General features: G+C 46.8%; 1 protein-coding gene across 2 annotated transcripts in view; it reads left to right on the top strand.

Annotated features, from left to right (window-relative positions):
* The first annotated feature begins 1,158 nt into the window (after positions 1-1,158).
* TAGAP (T cell activation RhoGTPase activating protein) overlaps positions 1,159-12,356 on the top strand; it is a 56,895-nt gene continuing 45,697 nt past the window's right edge. For both annotated transcript variants that reach the window (XM_064509087.1, XM_026119455.2), the window contains exons 1-2: positions 1,159-1,207; positions 10,157-10,245. The gene's annotated coding sequence lies outside the window, so the exon portion shown is untranslated. The remainder of the gene's footprint in view (positions 1,208-10,156; positions 10,246-12,356) is intronic.

The raw sequence follows: 12,356 nt of genomic DNA, 5'->3' as shown, positions 1-12,356 counted from the left end.
TGACAAGATAATTTATCTGTCCCCTTCCATAAGGTCAAACTGAAACACTTTTAACCAGCTGACATTTGAGTTACTTGTCCTTCTTATGGGAAAGAGCAGTTTCTATGCTTTTTCCTAGGTAAAATATCATCAGCTGGACCGCAAGAGGTGTGTTCTGTTGAGAGAACTTATCATTGCCTGAAACAAATCAAAGTGATATATCATTTCTTGAAACAAAAAAGTTATAAAGCACTTTGAACTGGCTAAAAGTCCTCTGTGCTCCGGTCACTTGGGTATTGACAAGAACCTGAAGTGTGTACAGCAGTAGAAAGTCAAGGAAAGCCCTTTGAGCTTTCCTAGCAATGTATAGTGGTTGAACAGCTCTGTATGACACTCAGCAAAGTCAACAGTGCTGTTCCCAAAAGCTGTGCCTAAGGCAGCTCAGGCCAAGCTGAATGCCTGTAGGGGGAACAAAAAGTGCAGTACAGAGCCTTTACCTCCAAGCCAGTGACATGACAGACCCCAGTCCCTAATGTCCTTTGGCCCTGTCCATCATTCCTGCATGCTTGTTAGACTCAAATTTGGGCTGTAGGGTCCTCAAGGCTGGTGCTTGTTACTTCTGTCAACCTATGATGTACTACTTATACCTGTCACACTGTCCATAATAATCCTGATGGAGGGATCTTGGCTATAACACCAATTAAGCAAGCACCCACAAAGGATCTTCTCTTTGTAAGTGTTCACAAGCTGGGCAGCACCATGCTTTCCCCTGCATTTCTCCCAGGCCATTGATTTTTGAACCCTCTTCTCCGGCGAGAGGGCACCAAGTCCAACCAGCCCCTGGCCCTGCTCCTGCTCCTGCGAGAGCCCTGAGATCAGGGGGCTTTGAGCCAGCGGGGCAGCTACCGCTGACCCTGCTGGCTGGCTGCGTCCGGCTCGCTGGCTCGGCATCCTCGCGGGACCCCTGGGATGTGCTGCTGGTGGAGAGAGAGAGACTCCTCCCTCTGCGGGGAGGAGGCGAGAGGGAGCCGGGAGCACTCCCGCGCGGAGCGCAGCATCTCCCAGTCGACAGCACTAGCCCCGCGCCTGTCCCTCAGCCCCGGACCCGCCGTGCACCTGTGAGTGCGGTGCCTGCCCTGGGGATGTTGCCAGAGCCATGGCTGGGCCACGGGTGCAGAGGGACCTGCGGCGGGGAAGCTACGACAACAGCGTGTCCCCCAAAAATCTGGTGAGTGAGGAGAGCCTGCACCGAGACCGTGGCAGCGCGGGAGAGTTCATGCAGGAGGACCCACAGATGAGTTCAAGGCGGAGGTCGGGGGTGTGAGAGAAGTGTATGTAAGGCAGCGCATTCCTGGCAGAAACGAGAAAGCACTGCTCTTTCCATGAGTTTTAAAAATGGTCATATTTGTTGCAGATTATTTGAGAATGGAAACTATTGAGGAACACACGGTTCTTTAAATGTGATCTTGAATTGTTCTTTTTTGGTAAAGTGCAATATCTAAGACATCTTTTACATAACTCCAGAAATACACTTTCTAATACACTTGGCTAATTTTGTATTATTGGGCTCAGCAGGTTTATGCTTTCAGCACCATACCGGAAAGCCTTCTTTCTTCTGGGAAAAAAGGCCGCAGAAGTTAGGTATTATCAGAGTCTGCTAATGTAGCTGCCCAATCCCCCACCTCCTGCCAGAGGGTCAGTGGCTTTAGTGCATACAATTTGGAGGGATTACTTGATAATATTACTGCATGTCCAAAATGCTAATACACTGGTTTAGGGTAGCAGAATCCTGAAAAACAGAACAAAATAAAACAAAAGCCTCAGCCAGTATTAAATGGATAGTAGTTAAATAAAATCAGAGTTTTTTTGGGGGGTGTGTATAAGTGGGGAAGTGTTGGGTGTTTTTTATTGTGCTTCTTGTTATGACAAGGTTTAACATCATTCCAGGAAACATGTTTCACATTAGGACGTGCTGTGAGCTCCATCCCGCAGCACCTGGTAGCCTGGTCTGAGATCAGGACCAGACCGAGGTCTCCCAGGGGGTGTCCCAGCTGCAGCATTCACAGTCCTGGCAGTGGGGGAGAGAGCCCGGCTACGCACTCATCGATCACTGGGCCAGACGGGACCTCACATCACGTAGTCTGACCTCAGATGGGAGCCAGAGGCTTATTGGGAAACAAAAAGAAAATTGCCAGGAACTGAATCTGTGCGCTAAAAACGCAGCATTTCATCAGAGCTCAGCATCACAGGCTGACAACATTGTCAGCCTTGACAAATATACTGTCTTTTCCATAGATATGAGATTAGTGATAGTGTCTATCTGCATGAATCTTTTACACAGAGATGCACATATCATAAGCAAAAGCCCCAGAGTTTTCAGTTATAAAAATAAGGACTGGAAGTGTACTTTACATGTCAACTGATCTGGCTTTCTATTGTTGTTTCTGCTTTTGAGAAATAAAGCTGCCAGCAGAAGTGGAGTATTTTCCAGTAAGAAGAGCTGACTGAAAAAAAAAGTTAAAAAGAAAAAAGAAAGAAAATAATGGTTATGTTTTATTAAAAATTGTCTGTGGAATTACTGGAAACACTGAAAAAAACCCCAAAATTTCAGTTAAGTGTAATCTTTTCTACCCCCCATTTCTTTCTTGTTAATATCTTTTTATTTTTCCATTTCTGGTGAGAAGATAGGAAAGGAAAAAAAACGAAAAAGTAGGGAAAACGTAAGTAGAGAAAGTTTGGGTGCTAACTCTCCCCAAATCACTTTACTTTTTGATTAACTTTTTCCCCAAATAACCCTCTAGTATAAAATAAAAATTGCCATTTAGTTTGGTCATAACACTTTTTTAAGAAAAAAAAAATCAGCTAGTTTTAACAGGAAGCTGGAGTTATAATAAAGCATCAGCTTTCACAAAATACCCAGCGCAAATAAGGAGAGGCCACATGACAGTGAGGGACCCCTGGGTGCCTCTGCGCTAACTCTCTCCTCCGCCTCTATGCTGGTGAGATTTACCACTATTTCAGCAGGAGTTTCCCTGAGCGGGGCTGGCTCGAGCAGTCCCACAGTGTATATGTGCAGCCCATTTGAGCTTTATGCACTATCTATATCTCACATTGGATCATTATTATTCACGCAGTGGAGACTGAAGGGAAAGCAGTGTCCCAGGTGGGCCTGATGCAGCCCCAAGTGGCCACATGCAGCAACCCCTGCCCTGACGGGCCAGCAGCCGCAGTGCTCACACACCTCCTGCGTGCACTTCGGTGCCGCAAGGTTGGATCCGTCTTACTGTGCTTCTCCTTTAACTTTTGGTTCGATGCTTGCTTTTAGACTTATGGGTCTGACCCACCACTATTTTACTTAAACCCTGTACCACGGGGCTCTGAAAATGGAGCAAGACAGTAGTGAGTAAGGCCCCTCAGCTTACATCCCTCTTTCACAAGTATTAACAACTTGTGTAAGAGCCCTTGCTACAGCAGTGGCATGAGGTGTTACAGAAGGGGTCAGGCTGTACGGGGATATGATCTTAAGAGATAAGGAGAGTGAATCACATCTCCGGGCCTGTGCATGCACCAGTCCAGCACACCAGCTGCCATAGACCACTGAGTCTTCCCTGGAGCTTGAAAAATTTGTATCTACTGCAGATACAGCCATAAGCGTTTGGTGTGCGTGATGTGGCAGGAAAGGGGAAGGCAGTGTTTGCGGATAACCAAGTCCAGCTCCAAGCTGCATCCTGCAGTAATTTATTACCTTGAGAAGCAGGAGTGTGATGCTGAACAAATAACTGGCCCCAGGGGAGAGCAGGAAAATGGGAAGGCAGGGCCAGGAGGGTGGGAAGAGGAGGAGGAGGAGGAACCTGTCAGCACCTGCTGTCCTGGGGAGCAGCAGCAGTGCCAAGCAGAGCTTGCTGGGGCAATTTGTCAGGGCTGGCTCTAATAGGCAGCCTGTGGCAGGGCCCCCCTTAGAGGCTCTAAATCATGCTGATTGCACAGTCAATAATGAGTATGTCTCACCAGTCCCCATAACCAGACTGGTGGCTTTTAAAGCTCCTTAGATAACATCTGATTCTTGCTGTGTTGTTAGAAGTTCAGAGTAACTCCACTGACTTCAGTGGCACAACACAGCTCTGGAAAAGAGTTTTAATACAGACCAGTTCTGGGCAAATTGCGGTCTGATTTATTCCATATAGACCTGGAGCCACTGCAGTGATCTTGGGAAGGCTAGCTTAAATTGAGAGTAACGCTACTCATTTCAGAGGAACCACTCTCTGCCCACACTGATATAATTCATATCAGAAATCCTCCCCCTGAATATATTTGTAAGTTCCTTCCCAGCCCGCCAGATGGAGGCAAATGAACCAGTCCATATTCAGGTTATGTCCATACTAGTAGATTAAACAGCACTGGAAAGTCCTCCCAGGCACTGCCACACAATCACCTATAAACCTTATAAACTGCAGTATCAGCTATAAACTGCTTGAACAGGCTTTTGACCAGGAATTGCAGGGTAAAGCCAGCTCTCCGGTGCAGATGCAGGTTGAGCTGCCCCAGCAGCTCCCTCCCCAGCAAGGTTTGCCTGCAGGTTTGCTTGGCAGCGGGCCCCCCACTGCACCCCCAGCACCAGCTCACCTCCCAGCAGCCCCTGTTCCTCCTCACCTGGGGTGACGAGGAGCTAAGGGGGAGGACACCCACACTGTGCCAGCTTGGGGTCATCCTAAAAAGAGGCCTCATCCTAAAAGATTTTAGATCTAGCTCTGTACATTTTTAGGCACTTCCAAAGTAATGAAAAACCAAAGGCCAAGATTTTAAAAAGAGATTTAATTTTCAGATCATGCTGGTCCTTGCCTTCTCAGAAATCTTTTTAAAGTCTTTCAAGATGGCAAAATCACATTCCTAGGTATCTCTGAAGGAGATAAAACTTCGAAGGGCTTTCCAAATGAGTAAAAAGAGGTGATTTTTTTGTGCCTATAAAACAGTACATGGCTAGCCTATCTAAAGAAGAGTGTCTAAACTTTGTATTTTCAGTTTTCTGGTGGTGAGTGCTGTTAGCTGAGAAAGGAGTTTGACTTCCCTGCCACTTTCAAAAAACTAATCATTTGATGGCAGACGTGCAAAGTGTTTTCAGAACGTGCTCCCATTGCAATGTGCAAAGCATTTTTTCAAGCTTTCCCCCACCATTTTCCTAATTTTGGTCCACTTCATGCAGGAAATTCATGCAGCTCTCTTTGTGAAATTTAGCCCTTGTGTGGTGCATACAGGTGATGTCATTAAATAAATTGCTCCCAGTGAGTGAACTTGAAATTCTGAAATCTGCAAATGTGATCCTTTGTCCCCTGTATTATCTGTTGCTGTGCCTCAAAATGAGAGTGGGTTATAGGACAGAGTAAAAGGGGCAGGAATTTAAGTTGCTACAGACACTGCAATATCTGCCATGGAGCAAGAAAAGGTTTCTATTAAGTGGAGGAAAAACCCTGAAGAGAGAAAGTATGGAGCAATTGATAATGTATAGCGGTATTAATTGGGTTCAAGTTCTCCCAGCTCTTGGACCACAGAACAAACTTAATTCAGCATCTCTGTGCCAGCTACAGCCTTTCATTAAAATCGCATGTAATTTTCTTCCCCTGAAGTAGCAGCTACACTTGGGAATAAAGTTTGTCTTCACAGCATAATATTGTTTAGTTCAATAATTCAAATTCAAAATGACCTTCCTCTCTGTTTAAAGTAAAGACCAGACACAAAAGTGAAACAGGTATAATTCTGTCCAGGTCCAATTTTGGCACTATCAACCTGAGCGCGACATCACCCACCTGCAGCGGTTTTCGCAAGGAGCTCCAGAGGTGCCAGGCGCTGCTGACAGGCCCAGGAAGCGCAAGGGCATAGAGGTGGGTGCAGTGCCCACAGTAAGGACACTCAGCAGTGGCGAGGAAGTGCCAAGTCTGGGGACATCAGCTTGTGGCGCTGCAGCCCATGCTCCTGCAGTCCAGGGAACGCTAGCAGGAGAGCAGCTCTTCTTGCACTGAAGAAGGTCTAGGCCAGAAAGGAAAACTTTTAGGTTATGTCATGTAAGAAGGTGTTAATTTTGAAAAAGAAAATCAAAACCAAATGTGTTCTCCATTTGGAAATAGACAGTCCCACCTCCCTGGACCTTGATAGAGCAATTCTTTACTTTTGTCCAAAACATGTTGCATGTACTGGATTGTTTCCCTGCATCCCAGTATCTCCCACTCCCAAGATTTATTCCTTTGCTACTGAATCATGGTAGGAAACCTCTGACCCTGTCCAGATAGCATTTGTTTTCAAATTATGGGGGGGAGAGGCTATCAGCTAGGGAACTAATGGAGGGAGCAAGTTAGAAGGACTTATTCTCATCTACTTTGGCCAGCAGCCAATGTGCTTCAGCCAGTGACAAGCACCAAAGCTGGTTTGTTCCTCACTCAGAGCTGGGTCTGCTGAAGCACCTCACCCAGCTGGAACACGCTGGGGCTTCTGCAAGACCCACTGTGGCTCTGACCACTGTGTGCGAGCCACCCTTGGGTGTATAGCTTACCTTCTTGAGAGACCCTCAAGCATCACAGCTCAGAGCCAGGTCTGACTTTCCCTCACATTTCAGAGTGACAGGAGGAACATCAGGTCTGGTATTTTGACTGGTGCCAAAATGTGTGCGTGTATGTGTACATATGTAATTTGAAACATACTGCTTATTTAATCTTTGCTGTATGTATTTGGTAGATGAAAATGTGGAGACTCTAGAATAACAGGAACAATAGTAACAGGGATTATTAGCTTTGTACTGATTCAGGGAGAGGAACAAATCTTCCCATCAGGGAAGTCCCCTTTCTTGCCCTTCTGCTGCCAGGTCACTCCAGGCACCACAGCTCCCACCAGCACCACAGCTCCCACCAGCTCCTACCCTGCTTGCCCCATGTGACAGTACGGAAGGTTGTGTTTCCCCAGACAGACCCCAGAGGCTGTTTTGCAGAGAGCAGGCTCCTGAGTTTCCCTAGGTGGCTTCAGAAATGTTTCCTGGGCTGTCTCTTGGTGCTGACAGCCAGCAGATACTGCATCAAACTAACACTGTGGTGCTTCGCCATGTGCAGTGGGTTTGGAAGCTGGTCTGAGCAGTCCTCATGGGTTTAAACAGAGATGGGACGATATATGGCAGACACCGTTGGCAGTTATGTCAGCTCATACGGGGCTAATCAGAGCTCATGACACAGGGAAAAAAAAGAAAGGGGAGAAAACAGCTCTCTGCCTGGGTCAGGATGCTTTCTCATGTCCCCTGCAGTTTGTCGCTATTTCAATCACTTTGCTAGACTGGTGATTTGTCCTGATACTGCAAACCCAGTGATGGACAGACCTTGTCCCACGTATGGATCACATTGCGAACTGCAAGTAGTTTCAAAAGCTCTGTCAGAAAGGTCTCTCCTGGGTGGGATTTCAGACCTGCACCACTTCACACCTCTCCTGCGCTCCCTGAGCAATGTCACTTCACTTTCTGGGTATCTGGGAAGCCATCCCAGTGCAAGCCTGCGAGCTACAGTCCTGCTGATCATGTGTGTGAGGATGGTGCCATAAGTGTCTGCAGAGAATAACCTTCCCTGAAACATGCCTCTGTGCGCTCTGTAGCAGCCGCTGTGAGAGCAGCATTGCCTTGGTCACGTACTGTACTGTAAGGCAAGCAGCTGACTGCAGAAAAGCTTTTGGTAACAATGAGTCAATGTTTATCAAAGAAAAAGCCCCACTACTCTGATAACAGAAACATGTACATAATAAGCAATTTCAATATTTGTATTCATTTCTTTGATTTCCGATTGTGTATTTGAAGGTATTTGACAAATGCAGGTGGCAGAAAGGGCCATGTTAATTTAAACATGGGAGCAACCATTACATTCAGAAACATTACATTCCTCACCCAGTAGAAAGCAAGTGTCACCTACTGGAGTCACACAAGCTTGCTCATGCAAGATTAGATATACTAACGTCATCCCTGGCATTTTGAGTCCTCCCTGCAGATTCAGAGGTACTACAATATGCCCACTCCCGTGTTTCACTGCTCTTAGGAGAGAGGGCTTTTCTAACATCCTACCACTATGTTACTGCAACTTCATGGAAATGTGTGCCAGTGCATTTACCTTCAGTGAGAGCTAGGTTGCTTCTCTGACTACTGCTTTATTCTGATAACACAGCCACAAGCATGATTTTTCTGCACGGTGAAACTCCATTTGCTTTGGGTTACCCAGGCCAGAGCACCATGTGCATGGCCTCAGCTACCTTGACTCCCCACTGGCTTGCACCATGCTCAGTCCTTCACAACCTCACAGGCAGCTAAACACTTCCAGCTCAGCCTCTGCTTTACACAGACAAATGGCTTCTACGTTTGGCTATTTTGCACTGCCGTGATGAGCTCTTTTTGATTTCCGCCCTCTGGGAGATTAGTCAGTTCCTCATCTCACCTACAGCAGTGCTTGCTCACTGCAGCCACCATCATACGTCACCCATAGCCAGTGTGAAATGGTCTTTTACAGAGCTCTCTAGACTTGCCACCCAGCATGCCTGTGAAGGCACACACACAAACACACACACATACGCACGCACGCACGCATACACTCACCTCTTTCTCTGTGACTCAGTAGGCCACTGAGGCCGCTTTTCCAGTTCTCCTAGGACAGATGACCTGCAGACACAGACACTGGTTTTTGTGTGCCATTTGTGAAATGAAGGGAATGGTATACTGTTAACGACCTTCAGGAGTAAAAATCAAGAGTTAGGTGAAAGCTGCCAAAATTCTCATTAATTTGGGACAAAGTTTCAATAAAAACAGGATGGCATTTTTAGTAACTTTTTTTTTCCACTCAGTAAGTGGGGCCAAATGTTCAGAAAGTTGTCTGTGAATGTGTCACCCTGTTTTTCAACTATCTCAAAAAATACTGAAAATATGACTTTAATAACACAAGCATCCGCAAAAGGCAGTAACCTGCCCTTTAGCAGCCTCATGTTGACACTTGGCAACAAAAAACCACTTCTTGCTTTGATGCTCCTTAGCAGTGTCAGCTGTTCCTGAAATAGCCACTTTGGTGTTCATGCTAACATTCAGATAGCAGGCGGCCACATAGAGCTTGCTGTCCCAAAGCACAGATTGGAGGGATTTGAAGTCTTTAGGAGGCAGGCTCAATCCTCAGTGGATTTTCAGGACACAGTTAACGCATGTCTGATGAAAGCCAGCTTAGATATCTCTGCATAATATTAGGCTTGCTTCTGGGAGTCCAGCAAGACTCACCAAGAGTGGGGTTCATCTCAGCCTAGTTACACAGTTAAAGTGTAGATGTCTGTGTCCAATCCAGTTGCTCCAGGTGCCTTTTATAGTCAGTGCAGAGAAATGGCCACTTTTAGGAAAGGACACAGTTCCTCTTATGCCAAAGCAGGCTGTAAAAACTGGGAAAGGAAAAAGGTGCCCTACGAGTGCCCATTTCTCTGCATTGCCCATAAAAGAAACGCAGGGCGAGTAACTCAGAAGCTGACACTGGTGCTGCAGCTGCCCCAGTTGGACCGAAACCTCTCCTGGTGCCCATGCAGGCACTCCCCAGGCTTTCCTTTCGCAAATCCTGCTGCACATCTGGCTTCATCTCAGGCAGCAAGCCCACAGCCTCTCCCAGTTAGCAGTATGGTCAGACAGCTGTCATGCTAAATGCTGACCACTAAGAGGCTCTAAGCCCCTGTTTTTTAAGAGACTCCATTTCAGCAGACGTCCTATTTTACCACTAGACCTGTTTCTTGAGGACAACTGTGCCATGGCTCTCCCACTTGAAATCTGAGCCAAGCATCCTCCTGGAGTCATGGGTTTCCCAGAAACATGGTGTACCTGCTCTGACTGGGCAATGTTGGCTGGCGGCCACAACATACAAGCAAAGTGTTTCTTAGATTTGGGCAGTTCTCAAAATTTTAGCCCATATTTGTGCAAATCAGATCATCACCAGGAGAAGGCAGGCTTGCCTGGACATGTGTTCTTCCAAACACAGCCTTGAGTTTAGCAGCATCTCAGAGCTGGGAGCCCAAACAGAGATTTTTTAATCCTTCTCCTAGGCATACAGTGTAGGGATGGCTCCTTTAAGCAATTGAATCCCTCACCTGCATGGGAGTTTTGTCAGAGGATGAAAACTGATAACAAATTCATTCTTCTTCACAGCCACTCAGGAACGCTCCTCCCCGCCGGGGCTCAGCACCTTCACTCGCCTTCAGCAAAGCTCTAAGCAAGCCGTGGTGGTCTGCAGCCAGGTGCGTACATCGTGTGCCATATACAGTGTCTGCACAGATAACCTAATGCACAGGACTGAGGCAGCATGCTGTGGCTTTCTGGGAACTGGGCTGCTGGGCATCGCCCGCAGTGGCTTGTCTCACCCTCCCCGTGCGAGCCCAGCACGTTGGGGCTGGGCCGTTTCCCGCCCATCTGTCCCATCCCATGGTGAGGGCCTGCCTACTGCTGACTCCTTGTTCACATTCATTTCTGCCCACGCTGTTGCAAAGCCTCTGCAGGCAGTTTCCCCTTCAGAGCATTTTGATTCTTTGCTTTCCTACTGTTTTTCTTCCTTTTGGGTAGCAGAGCCATTAAAACAGGGAGAGGAGTTTGCTGAGATAGCATTTTCTCCCCTAGTTTTGCTGCAGGTCTAATGGCTCACCTGGCAAAACCAACAGGAAATTTCTACTGACTTCAGTGGCAGTGCGTTCTTCCTTCATTAACCTAATTTCCAAAAAGCAGAGGAACTCTATCATTTGAACTGCAACTATTGCATTGCAATGCAATAACTTTCCTTCTATCCTGTTATAAACACGTTCTGCTGGAAGCTGACCAAACTGCACTGCTAACTGGGCCTGTTATTATTACAAGTAGGCTTCTTAATGTAAAAGAAAAAAGCTACACACTTAAGGCAGGAGGGGCAGCAGTAGCTGGGATTTTCAGGTAGCAGACATGTGAGGTTTTGAGCCATCCTCGCTTGGGGATTAGGTATGTTATGCTGTAGGAGCACTTGCAGTTAATTATTCTCCATTTATGTCTCTTTTCAGAGTGAGCACTTTTTTTGCATTCGTTTCTTGACACGAACATCAGGAGCTGTCAGACTATGAGAGAGGTTTAGCTTAACACATTTTCCTTTCACTGGAAACATTCCTAATTGAAGTCTGCAGAGCAGACTCTGTTCGACACCTCCTGGTTTGCCAGATGGCACCATTTCAGAGCCCAGAATCATCCTACAGGTGGGAGGGACAGGTGTAATTTAAATACTGAATATTTATTCAGCTCAGGAGTCATTTCTCTGTTACTAAGTGATATGAGCAAAGAATAATACCCTTCTCCTGCCCCTAATCCTGCAAACTCCAGGAGTATTGCATAGGTGGAATCTGCTTCTGCAGGGAAAAGGGGTTGGGGATGTCCATGCAGGGAGGAGAGCAGCCCCATAGCCACACAGTGACTGGCGATGGGTGAACTGCTGGAGGAACAGTCATCTATCACCTCCTGCCCCGAGTTGCTGCCTCCTCCAGGCTCTGGCTTTGGCTTTCCGATCTTGGCATCTGCTACAACAGAGCTGGCTAGGCAGGTACTCATCTCACCATCATCATTAACATCCCAGCACCTCAGCTCTCCCTCATTCACATATAGGGCCTTTCTCTCTTTTCCACAGAAGGTGGCATTTATCACGAGCATGTTGCAAGCTTCATGATGTAATCTGTGTTTATTGGTGCTGTCAGTTAATCTGCAGATAGTACTGGCCTCTGGCCTGTGTGTATGGGTTAGGGAGGCACGCTCTGGTGGTCACCCCATTTTACCACTGGTTGCTTCCATGCCTACTGTCACTGAAATATTGTGAATTTGGGGCACTGCTCCCAGAAATGCTGCTTGCAGGCATGCACCAAAGACTCTGCATCTGTAGAAGCATAAACAGAAAATTCTCTATTACACTTAATGGCGTCAAAATTGTCACAAATCAGAGAACAATCTACCTTCAGAAAGCAGTCACCTTTCAGGATTGAGAACAATCACAGTTAAGAAGATGGATTATCCCCTCAATTTTTCTGTGATGTTAGATTTTATTAAAGGTGGAAGGCTTGAGAGAATGGCCAGCCTTCAGCTGTGTCAGCACAAGTACTCAAGGAGCTGCAATATGAGGCTTCAAGCAGGGCTTAATCTCATCCCAGGAGAGACCCTCCAGGAACGATAGTACAGGCACCACATAGGCTTGAGTCCCAGCTTCCCCACCATGTGAATGAGGAATGATAGCGGTGGTGGCCTGAACTAAGTGAATATCCATTTCCTGATATTCCTGTACAGGCTAGAAAGCTATCTAAATACCACAGAGCATTTACTGGAGCATGACATTTCATAGCCACTTTCC

This window comes from Dromaius novaehollandiae, chromosome 3 (genome assembly GCF_036370855.1).
Source record: "Dromaius novaehollandiae isolate bDroNov1 chromosome 3, bDroNov1.hap1, whole genome shotgun sequence".
NCBI classification, from domain to species: domain Eukaryota; kingdom Metazoa; phylum Chordata; class Aves; order Casuariiformes; family Dromaiidae; genus Dromaius; species Dromaius novaehollandiae.
Note: the sequence above shows the minus strand (reverse complement) of the source record. Positions and strands in the feature narration are given on the sequence as shown.